Source organism: Anneissia japonica, unplaced genomic scaffold (assembly GCF_011630105.1).
Source record: "Anneissia japonica isolate Jap-2015-1 unplaced genomic scaffold, ASM1163010v1 scaffold24_len2511860_cov200, whole genome shotgun sequence".
NCBI classification, from domain to species: domain Eukaryota; kingdom Metazoa; phylum Echinodermata; class Crinoidea; order Comatulida; family Comatulidae; genus Anneissia; species Anneissia japonica.
Window position 1 is genome coordinate 1,521,629 of NW_022730786.1, and position 25,823 is coordinate 1,547,451.

The 25,823-nt window shown below is 35.1% G+C and overlaps 1 protein-coding gene across 1 annotated transcript in view; it reads left to right on the forward strand.

Moving 5' to 3' along the window:
• The first annotated feature begins 2,249 nt into the window (after positions 1 to 2,249).
• The window catches only part of LOC117115077 (metabotropic glutamate receptor 2-like), a 75,397-nt gene continuing 51,823 nt past the window's right edge, over positions 2,250 to 25,823 (forward strand). Inside the window, exon 1 of the mRNA XM_033258740.1 lies at positions 2,250 to 2,405. The gene's annotated coding sequence lies outside the window, so the exon portion shown is untranslated. The remainder of the gene's footprint in view (positions 2,406 to 25,823) is intronic.

Below are 25,823 nucleotides of genomic sequence, written 5' to 3' on the forward strand. Positions count from 1 at the left end.
CCTTTCCTTACTCTCTGTTCTTGTATATCACATATGACCATATGTGACTCAATGTATTAAGCAGCTCGATGATAATTTAAATCTTCTAAGAGTGTACAAACGTTACCATATGTATGAAATAGACCACCTTGTATTTGCATCTATTAATTTTGAAGCGTGATAGCACGATTCCAATAAAGGGACATAATGCACTGAATGTGACTTGGATTTCGATATGTTCGACCTATCCTACTAATCGAGGCTAACTAAAGATACGTAACATTATCTATGTACCAACATTCGCTAAATGATATTATAGTAATAAACCTGCGCGTAATGTATACCTGTTCGATACTACAGTAATTAATAAGTGAACGAAAGAAAATACTTCTGAAACTGCCAAACCATGGAGGAAATACGTGGCTTAATTTCATTCCTTTTTGTTAGATTTCAACTGTCACAACGCGTCTATTACATGGACCATTCCGACTGACCAATCAGAACGCTTTATTTAGCCAAGGCTTCGCGCATATCCCATACGCAATTTTACGTACGTGTTCATGTTGTCCTTTTACTGCAGAAATAATAGAAGAGACGAGGCTTAGCAAGAATGGGCTATTGGGCGGATAGAGCACACGAAATCTTTGAAATGGACCTTTCCGCTAAGCCCCGCCCCTTGGATATTGTTGCTAAGGTCCCACAAGGCGACAGTGTTAAAACATAGGCGAACACGTGCGTTAGTGGGAAAACTCGTGTGTTTGTGAGACGCACGCGTATTCCTAGCGCCGTTCTGATTAGTCAGTTGTTAAGTTTGATTGACACTCCGGAAAGGTCTATTTGCGTCTGCATCATATTGTCTAGGACCGTTGATGACGTGTTAGTACACTTCAGAATTCAGTTCGGAAAATTTGAATATGATAATAATATAACTTTACATCATGCTTTATTTAAATGTATTAAAATAAACTCATGAGTATGACATACCATTCATTTGTATCTATAACCATGGAGGTATTATTGAGAAGGAGATCACTCGGCAACAGATCCCTTTGACGCGACAAACCTATGTGTTCCCCGCTTTTGGATCACGCGCGGGCGTATTACCCTGTAATTCACATTTTTCGTTAGCAACAACTTGGCAACGACATGCATTTATACGCTTCCAGCTGAGCAGTTGTGCAATAAAACGTTTGATTTTAACCCATTAAATATCTTTATAATGAACAATGTTCCCCTGATTAGATTTTTTCGGGCTTTTGGTATGTTATTATTTGTATATTTCAGGAACGGATTCCGTAAAATATTTATGTTAAAATTACTTCTGTGTTCATTATAATTTTGTCTAAATATTGACTGGTTCGACTATAAAGCTAAGTCAGCGTAGAACTGAAAAATACTCAGATTTTGGATTCATTTTTCGAATAGTTAACCCTCGTTAACCCTAAAATGCGTTAGTTTATTATAATCCTTAATTATTTATTAATTAATATCTGTTAAAATTAGAATTGGCGAATTTTGGCCAATTTATGAAAATTGAAGTTGAAATATACTATACTTTTATAGGTCATGTAAATGTTCCATTAAATTCGAAACTTTTCTTGGTGGAAAATATTAATATGTTTGATATTTTATGAGAGATAAATATAAAATATTTATAATTGAAAAGATTGCGCAGCCATAGTGATTGACGGTATGTAGTGCGCATTGAGAAAAGAAGGTGCTCTCCAATTCGTCATGTTCAATTTTTTGGTCAACTATGCCTGTTGAAAATTTGATGGCGGGGAACACATGGGACTTCAAAGGCATCGCGCAAACGTTCTTTACGCGCTGCGGCAACTTTGATCTTGGTTCGTTTGCATAGCGCTGCGTGCGCGTAGCTTTGCCGAGTGATCTCCTTCTCAATAATACCTCCATGCTATAACCAATGTTAGGCTAGGTAGTTGGATTATCCATAGATTATTTCGACAAATAGCACCTTTGGGTCACTATTTTCCATCATTGCCCTCAAAATTATACAATAATTGTTATATGAATAAATTTTACGTAATATATTATTGAATTTTTGTTAATATTATTTTTTACATTACTGGTATTTGTCAAATTCCAAATAAACTTCTCTCCAACAGTATGCATGATTTGATTTTCCGAGCCGATGTTATACCGTATTTTAATAAAGTTTAATTTAAACAGCGCCACCTCAATTGCAATCTTGGGAATTCAGTAGCTTTATTCTATGTACATTATATAACCAACGCAGTCGTCTGCAAACGACAGTTATTAACGGTTGTTATAAGAATACTGTGATGATGAGCATCCTACACAGATCTCTCTACTCAAGCGTGTTTAAATTTACGTCGGATTAATAATAATACAAACTATATTTTGGTTCGTGTGAAATTTGGACGTTTGCTTTGGAACAACGTATGGTAAGCTTCTGTTTCATAGTATCGTTATTATCTTCGATCACTGGGTTTAATATATACGCGTTGCATTGAAATGTAATAAACAAACAGCTTCTAGGTATATGTTTAATCGGTTAAGCGCATGTATTCATAACTTATTTACCAATAACGATTAATCTATACCCTGATCGTTCTGACTATAATACAATGTAATGCACAATAAAATTGAGGTGACTCGATGTCTTCTGTTAAAACGCATATCACTGACTCGTGAACAATCAATTGTTCGTGAGAAAATTCTTAATGCTGATTCTAGCCTAGGCTAAGACTATAAATTATTTTTTATTCGTTGGATTGCTTTTAGTCAGCACAATAATCAAAAATTCGTCGGAATTAAGAAATTCTTCACGTGCCATGTTATTTTTTATATCAGTTCAATTGTGGTACATTAATGCTCTGCTGTCATGAACGAAGTTGAATTATCAATACCTAGTAGGATGTAGGCCTACGTTATTTTGGGAACATATCAAAGTTAGAACAATTGAAATATACATCTCTTATTTTGCGATAAAAGATGAAGCAAAACTTAACACTGTAGTTCAGGGGTGGGCATCAAAATCGGTCGGAGATTCAAAGTGAATTTTTGATTTATTTAACACCGGGAGAACCGCACCTGGACATTCGATGTTTCCCAGTGAGCTTTCAAAAACCTTTATTCTTAGTTTTAATTTACTTTTTACAAATGATCGGTGTCGGGCGGTAAAAATCAAAGTGTTTTCTAGCCAATGTTACTTGGCGGGCCCCACACATGGGGTTTTTAATTCATTTTCGAGGGCGCAAAAAAATTGCTGTCCGGCCGCATGCGGCCCGCAGGCTGCACTTTCCCCACCTGTGCTATTATAGATTATAGGTAATAGTTTCTGTAACCATGACAGGCGTCACGCGCATCCGCAATTATGCGTTTCTAACACGCGCCGTGCACGCTCTTCCGATTTGTGCACACAATACATAATTAATGCATACCATATTATTCATTTCTACCACATTCATAATATACATATTTTTTGTCATTAACAATATTTACCCGTTTATAAAGCCTCATTAGTTCGTCGCACAGGGACTTTTTGGAAACAGATAATTTCATGCTTTATTTGCAATGACTTCAAAATAACTGTATATTATTACTTTCATTACTAATCGAAAATTAGAAATTAGAATCATGTTTTTGTCATCAACAATGGTTATTGGTTTTCCCACTCGACAGGAAAACGGGTGAATATTGTTGATTTTATCCTATTTGAAAGGCCAATCATTGTTTTTTTTTTTTCGCAACACAGTTACATTTTTGAAACAGACCATTTTTATATGATTTCCTGGTTCATTAACTATGAATTCGGCTTGTGGTTATGTCTACTGTAGCAGATTCAGTGGCATTTCACTATATTCTGTTAAATTACGACATGAACACGGTTATCGGCGAGTTGAAAATCACTATGACTACGATAATGGTGTGTTAGATTGACCTAAGATTCGTCCCTTATAATTATATAGTTATTCCCATTAATATATCTGCTGAAACGTGCTCGTTAGGTATTTTATGTTCCGGGGAGAGAAACATTAACTGTTTTACGATCAGTGTCGTATGTTTTCGAATTTATGATGACCACACAAATAGGACGATTATACAACCTTTTAATTTCTCTTAACTTAATTGTGCGTCTTGAAAACTTTACCAAATGATACCCTCACTTCATACTGGCCATAAACACAGATTACACCGCGTTACACGAGAATGAAAATCTATCATGCTGATCGATCGAAGCAAACAGCAACGTGTTTGGAGTTTTGTAAGTTGTTATGAAAGCGAATAGATAAAAAAAGTGCGCGTGCGTGTGTGGATGTGTGTTTGTGTGGATAAGTTGCATTCACATCAAACTTTTGGATCGGAAAGCCTACCGTATACTACCGAACCTATCATAAAATCACATCAGTGAGTAAGTATAGGAGTTCAGCGCTTCGGAAACGTCCGGGTCCGAATTTCGTTTCGGATCAGATATGCCTATGAATGCAGCTTAAAAATACTATAAAGTGTGCGTGGTTTGTGCAAAACCATACAAAAATAAAAGTGACAGATTCACAAACTGACATTTGCAATATGCTCTGTGGCTTCATTTGGTTTATAACTGTTTATGTCTGTCAGATCGGTCAGATTGGCCAAGAACTGTTCCACACCCTTACTTGTATAAACATTTCAGTAATGAGATGCTCAAACCATCTGAAATTGTTGGCAGCCAGTGGCGGATGGAGGAATTCGAAATAGAGGGGGCCCTGGGATCGGTAGCCTACTTTCACAGACGGAGGGTCTGGAAAATGTATGATTATGGCACATCTAGATGGCCGGAAATGACATTCTCAGACATAAATATAATTATCATCTTCCCTTTTTTCTCCATTTTATAAAAATAATTTTGAAATATTTTTTAAATATTTAGGAAGGGGCCTGGATCCGCCACTGGACAACGTCGGCACGACTGATCGATGCTGACCGACAAAAAAAAAAACGGTCATCATCTGGTAAGCACTCACACATAATGACCAACCAAGTCATTGACCGACGGTCATTTGACCCTTGTTTGCAAAAGGATTGATTATATACAGTTTGAGTCTACTTGAATAGCATTCAATATTAATGTATTTAGACACAGGCCTATTTACATAGCTAGGCCTGCATGATAACATTGTGTATCATTACTTACCCTTTTCTTCTATTTTCAACGTTTTCAAAAGACGTTGGGAATCTATAATGGTGTGAACTACATTTTATAACATTGTTTACAATATTTTAAACAAATAGTTAGAGAGATCGATGACTCATATTCCATGGGTTATTGCACATGGAATGATACGAAGAAAAGCACCTGCAAGTCATTAATGTAGTGCTACACACAACAGCTACCGTACTAAATAACACTGTCAAACCAACCCCGGAATTTTAGAGTAGGCCTACGGCTCGTCCTTAAATACCGACTTCGTATTTGCTTTTAACATTTTCTTAAAATCCTCAACCGTTTCCAGCACAGTTCGTATTCTTGACCATTACAGATTTCTTCAATATTATGTTTTGATAATTTATAACTCTAGTGATAGATAGCTTGGCCCAGCTTTGAATCTCATCCGCAGCTGTATGCCTTGAGAGTCTCGCGAAGACATTACGACACAACTGAGAACAGATTAATTTGCAAGCACACAAAGCTGCAAGCTGATTGGTCCGTAGTTAAGTTACAAGGTTTTCTCACACAAGTTGGCTGGAGCCCATTCAATCGGGGAAGTACGCTTTATTTTCGCTGCCATTTATTTTCGCGATTTTACAATCTTAAATATTTCGCGACCTTTTATTTTCGCGATTTTACAATTTCCAGTCGTTCTTGTGTCTTGGGGGCATAGACACTATGCTGTCGTCTGTCTAGCAGTTAACCCTAGAAGAGAAACTCCGGTAGAGGTCATGTGTGTAAATCCGGTGGAGGTGCATGATAGTAGGGGGCGCCCGATTAGAAAAAGAATAAAGTTCGGCCTCCACTGATAATTAGGTCAAAGACTACTGTCTTTTCCCCATTTCATCTTCATCATTTCAATAAAAACACTGAACAAGATGTAAAAAATTCTCGTCTAGTCTCGACTACTGAAAGTACAATAAACATCCGTTAAACGTCCATCAAGCTACTGTATCTCCAATGTTATTCAACCCAACAAACAAACGAACACACACACACATTTTGCACCATACACAGATAACTATCTCCTCGAAGAACAAGAAGATTTTAACGTCATTTGCCATTGTCGCAGATTTTTAACAGCAAAGGGAACATCACTACACATTTCCCGATATTCCTGCAGCTACTCCAGGGCAGAACAATGTTTTCCCAAATCGAAATGTTAGCAATCTTGCAGCAAATGTAGGCCTAACATTGAACAAAGTTGACCAAAATGTTTACCAAGAGTTGTAATAGTTAATAGTTATCAATTAATGGGAAATATCCGTATTATAGAAGAAATACAATGCTGTGATTTTTATTCTATAAGGTAGGCCTAAGCTTAGCTAGCACTTTGACTGTGTGTAGTGAAGTGTGATAATGGGCCTCTGAGCGTGCTATAGCTTTCCTTTTGAAGACAAAACTGTCTATGAATTAAGCGATTTTCGCGAAAATTAAGGGCGCGCAAATATAAAGGGGTTCACCGGAATACTTGAATATTTGTAGCGAACATTTGGAAGATCGACCTTGGGAAATCGATTCGAAATATTGATCGGAAAAATTGTTTATTGAAAAACACGTCTACACAACAGAATCACGTGACATGAGAGCGACCATTGCATATTATTATAATAGGCCTACCATATTGTCATGATTATGTTATTACGAACGCCACCATCTCTATGATTATCATCATTATGCTTATTTATGATAACGATGGTGATGATTATGATTATTATTATTATTTAATATTATTAATATTATTATTAGTTGCATTATTATTAATATTATTATTGTTGAATTATTAAAGAAACACCATTTTATTTTTATTTTAATTAAAATGCACTAATAGGCCTATCATAAGTTTTCACAATTTTTTTTTTCTGAGTTGGATCTGTACTAAGTGGTAAAGATACTCGCCCAGGGTCTATGGATCATAGAGTTGAATGTCACGATTTTCTCAGGACTAAAAAAAAAACAATTCCATTTCCTAATTGCTTCTTGACGAAGATTATAAAGCATCGTCTATTTCTACATGATTGGGGGCGTGTAAGTTCTCTTTTGTGTGAAAAGAATAACGAAAAGAAAACGTTGCTACATTGATTCGCTACGCATTTTTACTTCATATAATAGTCAGTCAAGTGTCAATGTTCAATTGATACAGCAACGGAAAGTGAAACTCTATACGCAATATGTACTTGAAAATGTGACATGTAATTTTTTTTTTCAACAAAACGTTTTCTTTATCAATTATCGTTAAAAGGACGCAGTGTAACTTGAGACTGTATCGTGTCATTTCAAGAAAATGAAAGATATAAAAATGGTGAATTAATATTGTATTTAATGAGATATTTTTCAATTAAATATTGTTTTTATTACGAAACGGACTTTTTCTGGCGTTTATAACGCATCAGTGATTTAAAAGATTTGCAATCCATTGTTTGTCCACAGAAGCTGTCTCTTATACACATCTAGATGTGTATAAGAGACAGATAGTAGGCAACATTATCCTGGGGGTCCGGGGGGCGTGTCCCACGAAATTGTTTTCTAGACGCCCGGAAATAACCTCTGAGGCGTTTGGGCGGTCAATAATTTCTTTTTCAGTTCTCGGGATTAAGCCCATTGGGCTTCAATTACAGGTTTTACTGTATGAAATCATCATGCCCATATATGGGCACATTACACAAATGTCACATAAAATTTAATAGCGTGGGTCGAGCTTTAAGGCCTCAATGGCAAGACTAAACTGATCAAATTGTTGTAAACTATGTTTTCATTTTAATGCGCTTTAAAAAATGATCACATCATCTTATGATAATATAGTATCGGAGATCATGCAAGCCAAAGGGTCCACTTTCCACTGAAACGAACCTCCCACAAATTAAGTCACGCTACGGGCCTGCAGTATTGAACTCTACTTTTCAAATATTAAGTGCCTCATAAATTAATTCTATACTGGAATTACAAGCGTGCTATTAAGTTGTTTGTGCGAATTCCAACTGTAATAGGCCGGGAAGAGGCCTACAAGCCCACTTTATTTTAATCAAAATCTTTCTTGTTATCGGCATCACTCCTGAATTGTTTTAAACTATTGTTGAAATTTAGTCGGTGTCGATGTTGGTCCACTTCTCTTTCCATTTTACTTATACATAATCTTCGGATCGTCAAGGCGCCTTTAAAAGTCTTCTGTTTAGATGTGTATAAGAGACAGCTAAACACCGCTCAAGAATAAGCGCTTTTGTTTTTCATAGGCGTTGCACCGATATGCACTCCGTTAAACAATCGCCATGCAACATTATGATTATTATTGCATGCTACGCAGTTTCTGCACACTTTGATATGATCCAATAAAATATCAGATAGAGTTTGAAATCTTTTTTTATTTAGGCCTATTCATTTATTTAATACATTATTAAATACAACAAACAACCCTCTAAGGATAACCAAAAAGTGTTGAACACCATCGAGGGATCTCCAAGGCAAAACAAAAAGGAACAAAAACATTAGCGAAAAAAAAAAAAAAAAAAAAAAAAAAAAAAAAAAAAAAAAAAAAAAAAAAAAAAAAAAACAAGATCAAAACAACATAATACATAGTATGATACATAAAAATGAAAAGTAGGTAATAAATAGGCCTATGTGAAGAAAAAATTTAATAATAAATATAAAAATATATATTAAAAACATATGAAAAATACATACAGTAAATAAAAAAGATTACATGATAATATGATAATATTTCTAAGGCCTTGGGAACGACACAAAATTGGGACCCGAAATACTACCTTCTCCTGCTAACAGTGGCACACTATCATTTTTGTGTGATGTTTCCAAGGCCCATCATTCTCCAAAAACCGCCGTGTAAACAGAATGTTCCTTCTCCGTCATCACCCCTCACAGTGTTTGTAAATACCATAGTTTTACTCAACGTATTTAAAATAAAAAAAAAACAATTTAAATTTGGACTTGTCACTATCATTGTACCACAAAGTCTATAAAAAAAAAACAAACAAAAAACACGCATCAATGATTTCAAATAGAAATTTGAAAGAGTAATTATATTATAAAAATAACTGACAAAGAATTCAGCACGGATAACTGACTTCTCGTCTTTTTATCATTAACGTTGAAAGACATACACGATCATTCTTGAAACAAATTTAAAATAGATATTAATTTTTCCATTTATTTAACGACAAGAAACGTTAAACTCTAACGTGGCAATCACTCCATGCATCGTTGGGATTGTAAAAATTGAATCGAACTCAGATACACATCTTTTCTAATTTTCATCATTTTACTGTTTTCCACATAATGCCAGATGATGGACTCGCTAGAAATAAATCCAAGTTAACGTTGCATTACGAAACAACATCGATTTCTTGATATCTGTGCGAATCCCCCTGAGCAACAATAATCAACACAGGTTCTGCAAATATTGACTGATTTATACGAGAAGTTGCGTATATTTACGCCGATTGGTGGCATCAGTAGAGAAGACTGAGTGTCGTTGACAGTCTACAAGCGGTAATAATTAGGCAATTCATATTAATTTTTCGACTTATTTAATAAAATGGAGAGAGCGGGCCCCATCTGGGTAGAATACTCTCAAGTATACATTGCAGATTTAACAACTGATTGAAATACTGTACCGAAAATAATTAAAATCTCAGTAACCTTGCTAAAAATGACTCGTTCTAATCAGAATTCTCATAAACGAATTTTACATAAAATTATTGACGTTCATTTGATCGATATTCCACATTACAATGTAATTATATACATTGAATACATGAATAGGCCTACAGTTTCATGAACTAATTAAAATGTCCATCAAATTGATAAAAATAGCATTATAATATTACAGTATATTTTACAATTAGGGCCAGGGGGCCTACCATCATAAAACACACCTTATTCTTGATGGAAGTGCCTAAATGGCATTAAGATCATAAAGAACGATATAATATAGTTTACTGCGAGATTATTGGTTGGTTGTAAATATACATTGTAAATTTAACAACTGATTGAAATACTGACCGCAAGTAATTAAAATCTCAGTAATCTTGCTAAAAATGACTGTCGTTCTAATCAAAATTCTCATAAACAAATTTTACATAAAATTACTGACGTTTATTTGATCGATATTCTACATTATAATGTACAGTAATTATATACTGTACATTGAGAACATGAGTACAGTTTCATAGACTATTTAAAATTTCGTTTATATATTTCATAATCATACACCATGTCAATCAAATTGATAAACATATCATTATAATATTACGGTATATTTCACAATTAGGGCCAGGGGCCTACCATAAAACACATTTTATTCTTGATGGAAGTGCCTAAATGACATTTAGATCATAATAAACGAATTAATATAGCTTACTGTGAGATGATGGTTTGGTTGAATTGGTTTACTTCAGTGTGAACACGTCAAATATAACCACAATATTCCGATTTCCAGTAAATGGATTCTTCTTGTAGTGAATAAGCTAGGGCAGTACTTACTTCCAGACGACAATCCCTTTCTCCTGTCTAAAGAATGTTCTGCGGTCGAGTGAAAATGGGAAGTACTGCACACGGGATCAATCGCTTAACTCTTACGAAAGACGGATCGGTGGATTCGCATTACTTGCATTTCATCCCTCCAACTGAAAAACAAAACGATCCGTAATGGAATTGACTAACTACTAAATCCTTTCCGAGCCACAGGGGCTCATAGGCTGGAGCGTATCCCCAGTTTCTGTAGTGTGAAGCGGAGGAGAGTTGCCCTAGCTCTGGACGGGACACTAGTCCATCGCAGGTTAGTCCCCAGCAGTTTTGCCCATACCCATTGATACAGCTGGGTGGACTGAATGGACAATGTAGCTAAAGTGCCTTGCCCACGGACACAAGCGAACCTGCACAGAAGAGACCCGAAACCCCGACCTTACGATTGAAAGCCCAAACCTTAACCGCTGCGCCAAACTGCCGCTAATGGAGTTGAACCAGTAACCAAATCATGTCTCTGTGGTTTCGTGCACACACAGTAGCTAATCCAAGTTTACAAGAGAGCTATTCTGTTTAGGTTATTGTGCGTAACCTAACTACAGACCTGTTTTATATTATAATTTTATACCGCTATAAGGTAGTAAATTATGCTGGTCGAAAACACGAGGTCGAAGAAGGCATTAAGCTTAGTATGTTTTTTTAAGAGGTGGGGTGAGGGCGGGGGTGGGGAGTTCCACTCTATATCTACCATTATTTAATGCCAAGATTATTGAAAGCTCTCGTTATCAGCATCACTCCTGTATAGTCGATTTACACATATCGCTTGTTGTCGGTATTGGTCTATAGTTCTTTTGTTGTCAATCCATACATAATCCTCCGTGCTTATGTCGAGATACCGCCAAGAGGTGCCACAGACATCTATTTTGGGGTGATGCTATGCAGAGATCCCATAGAAGCCCACACGCGAGACACTTAGGAAAAAAACCCGTTGCCGATCGATTCGTAGCAATCAATTTTTTAGTCTGAGAAAGTCAAAACACAGTATACGCAAATATCTGTATTCTAGGCCCGTATGTCCTAAATAAGGTTGTAATTTTTCAACACACTTTAAGTAATGCAACCGTAAACAATAACTTTTCAAATATTAAGTGCCTCATAAATTAATTCTATACTGGAATTACAAGCGTGCTATTAAGTTGTTTGTGCGAATTCCAACTGTAATAGGCCGGGAAGAGGCCTACAAGCCCACTTTATTTTAATCAAAATCTTTCTTGTTATCGGCATCACTCCTGAATTGTTTTAAACTATTGTTGAAATTTAGTCGGTGTCGATGTTGGTCCACTTCTCTTTCCATTTTACTTATACATAATCTTCGGATCGTCAAGGCGCCTTTAAAAGTCTTCTGTTTTGGATGGTGCTATACCAGGCAGACATAACTTGAAGCCCACACGGGACACTCAAAAACTAAACCGGTAGCCGTAATCGATTCGCAGCAATAATTTCACTATGGGTCTAAATTAACATAGGCCCGTCTCCTTTAAATAAGTTTGTCCTCTTTCAACCCACTTCAGATAATGAAACCGTAAACAATAACTTTTCAACTAGGCTTATGAAGTGTGTCATAAATTACTTTCTATAGTAGAGCTACACGAGAGTGCATTCCCTGTAAGAGAAATATGTAAATAGCGATTATAATCTTCGTATATAGTGCGCTTTTATCGATATCGAGCGTGCGTTTGTCGTCAGGTCCGGGTAATGTCATCGTGCAAGGCTTTCCGGCAGTCACATTCCGGAATTCCTGAAAATCATTTGAACTAATGGGATGTTATCAGCATCTTCATATTTATCGATGCAAAGTACATCTTAAGATTTCAAGCTTCATTTAAAAAGCATCTGTTCATCGAATGACATATTTTCTTTAGTTCCCATTCTCGGCTGCGTATTCTCACGAAGTGCGTACTTCAGATAATTGAACTTGCTTTAAGCGGTTAAATTAATGAAAAACCGTGTTGATAGATAACTAGATTACGTTCACTATTATGACGTAAAGCGCTTGTCTAAACTGGCAAGTGTGACAAGTAACATGTGCTACGTGCTAGGGGATATCACCGACGCTGGCGAGTTGGATGGCCGAGCGGTTAAGGCAGGGCCCCGCAACTTACAGCCATAATATCGGAGCTGGTTTGAACGGCACGCTAGCCTAGGTTTTGTGCTGGAACAAGTCTTCTCAGATAAGCAGGGGAAGATCCAGAAGTTACGCCCCCCCCCCCTTTACTGGATCCGCGCCTGATAAGGACTAATCTTAGGCCCACTGTACACAATCTGGCTTGTGCGCACTCAAAACAACCCAATACATATTTTAAGACGAGTAGGGGGGTTTGTACCCCGGTGTGTACTGGTCCATGCATCCCCCTGTTGTGGACAGACGAGAGCAGCTTGTACCAGTTTATAAGAACTAATCCACACCTGGAGCGCGTTGAGACCGTTTTATAAATCCAACTACATTAACTCACTTGGGATTTATCCCAAGATCTTGGGATTTTTAATGACACCTTGGGATCTTGGCATTTTTTGTTAAATTTTCATTAAATCTTAGGATTTTTGGAATAATATGGAATTTTATTTTTATTTTTTTTTATCAATAATGAACATATACGCTGCTAATAACCTTTATAAACCCATAGTTGACAGTTATGAATGAGGGTTGTTATTTGTTCAAAAAGACCTATAAGTTAATTGTCTATTAGGCATTTTAATCATTTTTTCAAAATTAATAAGGTGCATGTTTAAGCTAAATCGTTTGATATGTGACCCATTTGGCGTATATGCTGTTTGCTTCAGTGTAGGGTAGTAAAGTTGAGCAAGAATCATAATTAATGGTATTATTAATTATTATGCATTATTTTTTTTAAATTTTAAATTTTATTATTTTTAATTTTTTCCATGTTTATTATTTGATAATATTTATATTATTACCACTATCTGTATACTATTCCAATATTATTAAGAACATTTTGCAGTTATCAGTTATCAAAGCAAATGCAACAAACTGTGCATATCATGGATAGATGTGTATAAGAGACAGGTAATAGGCCGGGAAGAGGCCTACAAGCCTAAAAGTTCAATAAAATTCATCAAAAATACTTTACTCTTATACCTACCACCTTACACCTCCCGATAAAAGAAGTTATAAAAATCAACTTATTTTTTCTAATAGAGTATGAGTTACTGTATGCTACTGGAATATTTTCTGTGTAATACAAATACAGACAATTGCCCTGTTATTTTTTTATGTATATGATTTTAATTCAGAAAAGACATTCCCTACCACCACCACCACCACCACCCCCCTCCCCAACAAAATTATACACAGTTGAATCAAAACGAAACATTTGGTCTCGAAATCCAGATACTGCTTCGTTATACAGTACATTATACAGTAATTATAATGCAATTCATTAGAAAAGCTTAAAAATTAAGTTTTTAAAATAAGTTTTATGTATATATACTAATATTTTGCGAATCTTGGGATTTTTAAAGCAATCTTGGGATTTTTTAGACTGAATCATGGGAATTTTTATTTTTCTCAGTGGTCACACTGCACTAACTGGTGGTTCAAGACGTACGCGCGTGTGGTGATTAAGCAGTAAACAAACCTAGGCCCAAAAACTGTATTGCAAAAGAGCATGGAATTGTCTGCACACTATCGAACATTTCATTCGCTCCCTGACATGTTTATACATGTGTCTCTTATGTTTTGTCAATGAAGCAGATTGGCATTAGCCATGACAGTGATTGATTTGCTTCTGGCAATCCTTGGTCATCAAACATAATTATGAAATTCAATAATCAAACGTGACCATTGACTTTTAAAACCATACGGTTCTGCACGCACATGTGGACAAGATGCTCTGCAAAACAATATCATAAATTTCAAAAATTGAAGTACATACACAATTATTTTAGAGGGCGATCGAACGCAAGAGTCATCCAGGCTGTTCATCTCTTTACGTAATAACGTCGTAGGCCAACTTCATTCTAATAACTAGAAGTTAGATGTCCGTCAGGTGACGTAATTACTACATATACGTAAAGAGGGGTACAGCCTGGATGACAAGATATGGATTCTGATCTTCCAATCGTCATGTCACGCTGCGCAACCACAATTGATGCAGCCTATATACACTACTGACATTTCCCAAAACTAATTTCGCGTTGTGTACCAGATTCAACGGTTTAATACTCTTCTTTAAGACAAAAAACTTTTCTTGACACCTCGTTAATGTGCTCTTAAATAGGTCATATTAGTTTAGGCAAGTTCTAAATAGGCCACAACAAAGTGAATTGATTACCGGCACGTGAACAACATGTTAAATTTTCCCCGTTCGTTTGCATTCCCTGTGCGCGCATGAACTCACCCTCGGGCAGCCGTAAAATTTATGAGTTTCATGGTTACAAAATAGGTGCAACATCACGGGACATGATAGTGACGTGTTTGATAAAATTATAGACATATTTAATGACAAAATAATTATGCTGCAAACGGTAGTGTCCAGCTTAAGCTGACCGGGTTTCACAGCTATATGCCAAATAATGCCTACAGTAACCATTATGCATTGAGTAATAAAAGCTAATGGCTAGTAAAAAAAACAAGTACGTTTTGCTGCAATGTCAATAAGGTCGAGGCAAATTAACGCAGTTTCCGCTAATCCGAAATAAATATAAAATGGTGTCAGAACTATGAAAACAATGTGACCGGAACGTTCGTCGTGATATTTATAGGTCAAGAAAGATCACGAAGACATCTCTCCTTACTTCCCTTGGGGAAGTGATGGGCATCTATTTTGTTATCGAATACACCTCGGATGCTTAGCTCCTTCTCAGAATATTTTTATAAGGGGCCCTTCCAATATTTTGATGTGATGTCGGCCTAGGCCTGACATAGGAAAATTTGTTAAATTTTAAATTAGATTAAAAAAAATGTGCTCCAAAAATACAAAACAATTTAAAGAAAAAATATCTGCTGCATCAGAATTACAAAAACCACTGATATTAAGATTGATAACTTAACTCTTAATTTGGATATACCCGCCTGCTAGGCATCGCTACTGAATATGCATCCAGATATTTCACAAGTGATCGAGAATGGATGGATTTCCAGTATTTAAAAGGAAATATCGACTGCTTACGTAAGTATTTAAGCCCGTTAAGCAAAAGATGATTTCCGGTTTGAATCTACTGGAACACAACACGCGTTAAAGTTGTATGACTATAGAGGGCGTCTTATCCGCTCCATTTTAACATAGAGGGCAAAGTATGGGATAGTGTATAATGCATTTTCTCTAAAGATTAGCATTAGTCAATAGCACCTCCCCGTTAAACATTTAGTTTAGTAGGCCGTCATCCAATTGTCTCTTTTCTGCCTCTTGCATCTAATTTGTGTATGAAATGAAATGCTTTTGAAGCGAAAAACAAAACGTTTTCTTCAAAAACAGAATTATCAATTACAGTAAAATGAATTAGAACACATACTGTAGATATTTTTCCTATCAATAACAGAAGCAAATTGAATTTTGTGTTTTCCAGATTTTACTTTAGAATGAATATTTACATAAGAAATATTCCATTATAGATTTAATCGAAAATAATTACACGATTGATTTATACGGGAATAATTACCGCAACATGTGAATGCTGGCTGAAGTTTACTGTGTAATCCTTACACATTTCTGAGCTGGTGAAATTCAGTGATAATTCTCAAATATCGACCTGTACAACAATAACGAAGTTAACTGATTTACGTGTTAATCGTAAATACTCGTAACGATACTTAATACATTAGTTTATGTCTGCTAAGTAGCATTCAAAACAATATTATTTTGGATCATTAAGCCTGGTTAAACCATCGGCCGACGATCGGTCACTTGCAACGTGACTGCATGCGACCGCAACGTGACAAAGCGCGCGCGGTGTATGGTTTTTAACTACGATACACTCAGACTTCCACCGTGCACCACGGGGGTCGTGTCGTCAAGCGGTCACGCGTAAGATGGCCGACCGATGCAGTGTGAACCGGGGTTTACGGAGCATCGATCTTATCACACCGTTAATAATTCCTTAGTGGCTACTATTTAACCTAAGCATCTAAGTAATTACTTTACCTAATATCCATAACCTACTGATCAAACATTTGTGATTATAATATGTGAGTGGACGGTAACTGAGTCAGACGGGTATATGGATAATAAACGCCCGTATATGAATACGTAATCAGTTAGTGTGATGATCAAATAATCTAAATCAAACAATTCATGCAAAGCGAGTTGTTGTACAGAAAACGAAGTTAGATGGTTATAATATCTTCTGATACCAACCTTTCCAAAATGCTTCCTTATATGAAATCTATTTAAGATTTGTTTTTGTTTACATTAGAAGTCGAAGTATTTGTCCTCTTACCAATTAGACAAAATAAATATATAGGCTTGAACAAATGAATGACGATGATGACGATGGTGATGATGATGACGATGATAATAGTAATACAGGCCTAATAATCAAAGAGCTGTAAAGTCGATGGTTAAGATGTTTGCTTTGCAATCGTATGGTATTGTGTTTGAATCCAAGGAACGGTACCAGTGTTTATCATTTAATAGATATTAATTAAATACAACACTCATGGCATCAGTCAAAATACAATTGATAAAATATATTTTCAATAATGTATCATTTACGCATGCGTGCGGCAGTATTTTGTATGAAAAGTTGATTGTACAACAGTATTGTCTGCAATAATTTGCGCTTAGAGACAGGCACTAGCTCACTTAGATCCCAAATCAAATTAACTTAAATGAACTTGAGTCAACCTATAATATTTTAACCTTTTATAGCTTACTGTACTGCTATGATCTTTATGTATTACCTCTTGATCACATGACTTATCTGAAATCCGAATGATTCCTAAGATTAAATCTCAAACGCGTCATGTCATTTAATTTAAAGCACTGATGTTTTAACGACTCTTGTGCTGAACTAATAAACTTCAAGAATAACATTCAATATTTGAACTGCTTACGTGGTAGATTTAAGTTATTAGCTTTTAAATTAAAAATTATAACAGAGTAAAAAGAGCAGGAGTTACAGTGAAAAGACTATACCTAGCTACAGTGATCACTCCAGATTTAAGGGGATACTCCGATGTTATGGCTCATTCCAGCCCCTGTCGTTGTGGAATGATGTGAAATGAAGCGCCTCTTTACGGCTGCTGGTAGTCACGGACTACGCAATTCAGCACACAATGACGCTGCAAGTTATAGGTTATTTTCCTACCTTTACGTTTACCCCCTTTTTCTTAAATTATGTTAAAATAGATAGCGTAAAAAAATAATGAAATTTAAATCTGTTCACAACGAATTTAAAGAATTTTTCACTATTTCTAGAATAAAATTCACACTTTCAATAATAAATTTTCACTCACAAAAGACTGAAACTGGACTACAATAATCTATATGGTACCCTTGTAGATTAAAATTCACTCTTGCATTTAGAGAGTCGGTTCTTAATTGGCTGGTAATAAATTAAAAATGTAAATGAGGACTTCATTGTTGTATATTATCTAAGGTTCCACAAAACGACCGCGCAAACGGAGGTTAAACACGCGTGTTTCTGGGACATGCGTGTATGCTTTATCTGCTCTGATTGGTCAGTTATGGTTGATTGACACGCCAGCCATCAATGGCGTATACGTCTTGAAATAGGGGTGCTGATGGGGAGCGCGAAGGTAAAGGGGTGGGGGCTCGATGATCAATTGACGGTCGCTAAGTCGCAAAATAATGTGATTTTAGGTGGTTTTTAATTACTTGCAAGTTATTTTTTTGGGAGGGGTGACTGGGGGAGCGAGTAATTTTTGGAGGGGCGTGCGCCCGCTCCCCCTACCCCAACCCCTGCGCACCCCTAGATACGCCACTGCCCGCCATTTAATTTCTAAGGGGAAATTATTCATATATCGCCACTAGAATTTATCGCCAATCATAATAATTCATCCTATACTTAGTAATCAAAACAGACGATAAATGATTTATACTTATTTATTAGTTATGATTTACTTTAGCCTAATCAATGTGCGTTTGTCAGTAAACATTAAGTGGAATCTAAAAACACAGACAGCAGAAGGCAACCGCAATAAAAATATTTACATCCTGTTCGAAATGTTCATTCTGTGGAATTCCAATTTCTAAATGTCAGAGCACTGATTTCTTTTTTCGTTTATTACTGTAAGACTATTTCCTTAACCACATGTTGTAAGAATCTCAATGGTGTATCGTATACGAACTAGGCCTCATAACTCAACTCAATTAAATGTTAGACCCAAGTTCTTTCATAATTTCTTTCATATAGAAGTACAGTAAACATTCATCTTTCTAGCGACAACCATCAGCTTCATTATAACGCAAACTATGCAGCAAAAAGACAATGATAGATGCTAACTAAATATAAATCTCTGGCAAGAGAAGAATCTATCCAATAAACTATAGTGAAAATCAAACAGATTCCTCCAGGCAGGAGGACAATCGGAGGTCGTCTATATAGGGCAGAGATGTTCATTTCCATTGTGTATGAAGTTCATTAAATAGTTAAAAAACAAAACAAAAAACAAACAAAAAAAAACAAACAAAAAAATGGCAAACTCTCAATTGTACATCTAGTTGATTTACAGCATTGCTAATTTCTTTCAACACTCATACCTACTGTAACATATGCTTTATAAATTACATTATTGTTATTATAATCATGCTATAATTATTACTAAAATGAAAAATTGTGATTTCATTCGAGCAACTCTCAACATCTGGAGAAACACTGTAGTTGTCAAGCAGATATGACAGAGAATGATACGGTAATTATTATATCAGTTACATTTTTCATCATCGTCACCACCATCATCATCATCATCATCATTTTCACCATCATCACTATTATCATCATCATCATTGTCATTATTAATTACGGTATTATTAATACTATTATTTATGATTAAATTATTATTTTCATTATATTAGGCCGCGCCTATTTAACATCATTACTATACATCATATGTTTGTTTATTATATAATTATAATAATTTTATTTTTTACTGTATTACTATCATTATTATCATCATTATATTAGTCTATAATTTATCATATATAATATAATACGTATATAATATATATATATATATATATATATATATATAAAGATGTATGATTGTACCATTCTTCACTACGCTGTTTTATAACAACTATAGTTAGTAGCTAGTAATAGTATATAGTATAATTATAATTATAACATATAATATATATATATATAAGAAGATGTATATTGATATATAATATATAGTATAATTATAATAGTACATCGATGAATGATTGATTGATTGATTGATCGTTTTTTATTGTTTGATTGATTGACACACACTTACTTGATCTGCTTCAGTTTGTTTTTCTCATCATCGTTTTGGTGAGGCGTTTGAGATTTTGTATACGCCACGTACCCAACTATGCTGAGTTGAATTGTAACGATCTAAAGCAAATCAGAATACATCAATTTACAAAACATTAACATTATTATTGTTATTAAATTTAATCAAATATAGCATTTAAACTTATTTTTCAGTATAGTTTAACTTACAAAGATTGTAATCATAACTGGGGCGATGAATGTCCACGTCACTCCCTGTCTCTTATACACATCTCAAAGCACAGAGAGTNNNAAGCCGTTGGTCCCGTGTGCAATATCTGTCTCTTATACACATCTAGATGTGTATAAGAGACAGGATGTATCCATTAACTAGCACTAAACCTTGAAATGAAATAAAGATAGAATGATCAAATGTTTAACGATCATCGAGCCGATGATGTCGATAATCATCTGGCGAATTGATGATAAATTACCCTGAAAATTACGGACACTTGCAGCTTAGCCAACGAGGAAAAGTATTACCATACCTATAAAATGTTTTGCTATTCGAGAATCGACGGCTTTTACAGTCAATTCAACTTCGCTCTTGAGATTTCACGAACAGGTGGTAATGATATCACTAGCTTTCAGGCAAGTCGTATATTATTTTCAACATTATGCCTAAACAGTAGTAATATTAATGATACAATACAGTGCTCTGTTATGTAACATGCCCGGAGGACGCATGACTAGGTCGAAGGTTACCGTATGGCATAATATGTGGTGTAAACAAATAGCCATTGTATTGTTATACGATTTTATTACTAAACATATATATATATAATATATATATATATATATATATTATATGAAATAAACTTACCATACTTCTCTATAGCCTTTCTCACTTAAAATCATATCGTATAGGCCTATTTATCATTTTCGATATCATGTTCAACGATACAGTGTATTATTATGAAATTATGATTACTGTATTTCCTTTTACAATCGAATTTTATAGTTGTTTTTAACCTGGACCGCACTTTTAATGTTTGGAAATATAGAATGGAAATGCTAGCGGAACCACTTGAACATATGGTATTACATCATATTGGGCCTATACCGTTCTGTTAGAAGTGAAGTCGTTGTTATTTGTGCACAGTGCTCTCTGATCAGATGCGTAAAACAACACCGCGCCGACGTTATACTCAACCGCTTGTGCGCCACCGCCTGTTTGCAGCCCCGTCGTTCGTCCCCCTGTTGGACTTGTTGAACTTGTATATCAACTGAATTATACTGAGTCGTACGTAAACGCATGGAAATCAATTACCGCGTATATATTCAAATAAACGTCCCGCTTTGAGTAAAGGCCCCTCTATAGCCTCATTTGGAATAAACGCCTCCCTCGAATAAACGCCCCGAGGCGTTTATTTTTCCTCAAATAAATGCCCCTGTAAACAAATGCAATGGAAGCAACATCATTCTCAACACATTCTAATAATGTTCTACTCCAGTAGAATTACATTTTTTTCCTCATGGTTTGGATTAACAAGTCTTTATGATCACCTTTATGGTGATTATGTGTTCCACAGTTCCACATTTACGGTAAAATTGGGGGTGTTTATTTGAGTATTTTACGTAATCATTTTACACAAAAAAAAATAAAAATAAACGCCTCCCTCGAATAAACGCCCCTCAAAAACCCTCAACGTACTCATAAAGGCGTTTAGTCGAATACGTAAATAAAGGTAAATACAATACTGTGTCCGAAATACTTTGTGTGTACGCTGAACCGTGGAAATCTTTAGGTCCTCGGTTCAATTCCCATCGCTGCCTCTCCTTGAGTTTCAGCTGGAGGGCTGAAATACAAGTTACGATAGAGCACCGTCTCTCGGATGAGACGTTTAAGCCGTTGGTCCCGTGTGCAATATGGCCCATGTGCACGTTAAAGAACGCAGTACACGCTTCAGAAAAGAGTAGGAGATTGGGATTGTCTCCAGGTTTACTGGCCAATTCACCACCAGAAGGATCCCGAAACAAGTCTACAGAGTTCCTGGGTTATCCATGGTGTGATTCACACCGAAATACTTATCTTATCTACATTAAATCATACTGCACATTTGTTTCCTTCAGTGGATTCTGTTGTTTCAATATCCTAAATATATAGGATAAATGTGAAAATAGTTATGAAGATTGAATATTGAATAATTTGTGTTTCAATATTATCCATAATTATTTTCACATTTATCATTATGTTGAAATGTAAATGTATTTTTAATTGTTCTCTTAACCTTGTATCAATGTTTATATTCTATCAAACAATCAAATCATGGCTAGATTCAAGTTCAATTATGATCATTATTATTTAGACTGAATGGTTTATACCAGCATACACACTCCAAAACATTTAATAATAATAATAGCTTATTAGTTTGCCCTTTGAATTTGCTATAGTACATTAATCCCACTTTAGGCCTATTATTATCATTGTTAGGCCCATTATTGGGCATTACATTATTATAAGTATAATTATTATTAATATCATTATTAATCAGCGGTTAATATCTGCAATATATTCACTCTTAATATTGTTATTTTTCTTCTTAAAATGGAAAAAAGAGTAAAATTCTCTTTAGATAAATTGAAAATTCACTCGCTTTTCGAATCCTTTTAAATCTTCAGGAGTAAGCTTATGTGTACAATTTATTTCACTATTTAAATTTAGAGGAAGTGATAAATAGATATCTCATATATTATTCACTACCTTATGTAGTGAATGGTATTTACGGTAAAACCTCAAATAGAAGCCCTATGGGCTTAATCTCGAGGAGACGCCCATGTCGAAAAGAAGCACCCCTCTTCAATTTGAAAGTAATCGCGAAAAGAAGCCAATCTCTCGAAGAAGCCCATGGGTTTCTATACAATGGGCTTCTTTCGAGAGTCAGTATCAATATTATTTCATTGTAACATGGTTAAAATTTTAAAAACATTAAAAATAATTTCGAATTCCATAGTTGAAAAATATCCTATAGGGAGCATTTCAAAATTTACAGCATTCAATTTGAAAAGAAGCCCTCCTCTTCATTTGCATAAGTAATCTCGAAAAGAAGCCTATCCAATGGTCCTAAAAACAGAAGCCCAGGGCTTCTATTCGAGGTTTTACGGTATACCTCCATGCTGTAGGCTTAAAACACTAGTATGTATTCTTCATGGGCGACGGTGGAAAAGCTGTGACTAGCCTATGAAACCCAAAGAGCAAAATGTATACAATTCGTAGCCGCATTGATTCAGTAAACAACTCACGTTGTACCATACATTCATCATTACTCTTACACTTGCACTTTACGGATAATGGCTGTCATTTTCCAGTTTCTATGGTAACCGTCATCATCTATTTGATGAGTTAACGTGAGAACGTTTGTTACAGGTTTAAACAGCACACCATGCGCATTTTGTACTTCGCCTCATATCGTCAAATGCAATTCAGATTAGTATAAAGTAATCTGCCTTAGGAGATCGAAGTGTATTAATGCAGAGAGTGTAGTGGTTGTTTAATGAAGTGTGTTAAATTATCTTCGTACAAAACTACAGGCTATTATCTGGCATTCCTCCCTGAAAATACGACGTAGGGCCTACGCAGCAGGCCTAGGTCTACCCGAAACGCGAATTAATAGAACAACCGACACGAAAGACAACTTTTACAGTAACTACAAATACAAACAGGATCATTCGTATTTTAATAAGACAATTCGTAGTGTCAAATGCACATGTCTATGGATTTGTAAGTCCTTCGAATTTAACACAACCAATAGATAGGCCTATATAAAAGTACAAGGTAACATAAATACATAAAATGAATCACACACAGTTCTAAACAAATACACACACAATGAAAAAAAGTAAAAGATAAACTATATATAGGCCTATATATAAAATGAATCTTACATCTCTAACATAAAACTCTATACTATTATTTTATTATCCATTTTGTTAGAGTACACGGATAAAACCAACGGTCGCGATACAAATTTTCGACTGTTTATATTACGTCCTATTTTTATCGTGTTTATACACTTATATGCAAAGTACCAACACTTTTTCATCCTAGACGCCCGGAAATCACCTCTGAGGCGTTTCGGGCGATCAATAATTTCCTTTCTTTCTTTCTTTCTTTTTTTAACTTTAACTTTAACCCATAAATCCGCCCCTGATCGCCAACTCTAATCGGAGATCCCCACCCCCGTCAGGAAAATCCAGATGCCACCCCTGCCCAGGGGGAGCATCGCATTATCATCTGTTTCATGCTACATCAAATTGTGGATGAGCTCCATGAGCCATGTGGATCGGCAAGGATTTACTCTTCCTTTTACCCTCCATGCTTTTTCTTATTATATATTTGGTTGATTAACTGATTAATTGATTGATAGTAGCACCATCGTATTTTAAGTCTACACAATTATAATTACTGTAGGCCTACTTGATGGTAAAACCCACATGTTTGAAAATACTTATATTTTGAACTTTTGCCATGTTATACTTATAAACAAGTCAACAAGTGTGAACCGTAATTTACTAGTGGATATAATCTGAAATCAACGGCGCTAAAAAACCACTGATGTGAATCTACCGGAGGGATATGACTTGTGAACTAAATGAGGGATGTCGTGATTACGTGTCCACGAAAAGTTCAACTGATTATCAATAATATAATAATAATATCTTAGGCGGTTTACTAGGGAAACAGCTTCGGTGGCTAAAAAATGTATTGTTCTTGTTGATTAATGGTTATTCTCTCTTTCGCACAACATATATCATAAAGATAACTTGAATTATCTTTGTTAAACTGCAGTGCATTTGTCTTTCCATTAGTGTGTTGGAAGTCGACAGTTGTTTGAGGGATGGCATGATTATGTGTCTACGAAAAGTTCAACTGGTTATCAATAATAGTATAATAGTTTACTTTAGTTTAACGAGGAACAAAAAAAAAATAGCTTCGGTTAGCTCTTTTGCACAACGTCTATCATAAAGATGACAGAAATTGACTTGATTAAACTATAGTGCATTTTATCCTTTTATTCTGTGAAAGGATAAAAAAAAAATTAACAGAATTCGTTTAATTATTTTTTATATACTTTTGACAAGCTATGCTTACAAAATTAAATTCAGTTTAAATCCTAGTTTGGCCTCATAGCTCAGTTGGTAGAGCAACCAAACATTAATCGGAGGTTCCAGGTTATAATTCCGATAAATACCGGTACACGTTTTTTTTAAATAACCAATGTATGATATAAGCCAATATGAATTTATATAGGCCTATATATATATATATATGTATATATATACAGTATATACAGTATATATATATATATAGTTAAATAATAATAATATCAATGCTCTTTATATATTATATATAATATATATAGACCTATATATATATTATATATATGGGTATTATGTATATAATAAGGCATATAATCGGCATTAAATTGATCGACAGCACGTATTCGTATCCAAAAACGTACAATTTTTAGTGCTTCTTGTGAACATAATTGTATTATAGTATACTTTGTGTAGAAAAAAAAATAGTGGGCATAAGAAGCCTAGACTTATATTTATTGGCTATTTTGTCCGCCCCTGTGGCCTTTCTCAACGTAATTAAACTATGTAGTTTAATTATATTGTTTAATTGCGTTGAGAAAGACAACAGGAGCGACAGAAATAGGCCATATCTGATTAAAATATTTGGTGTTCATTATGA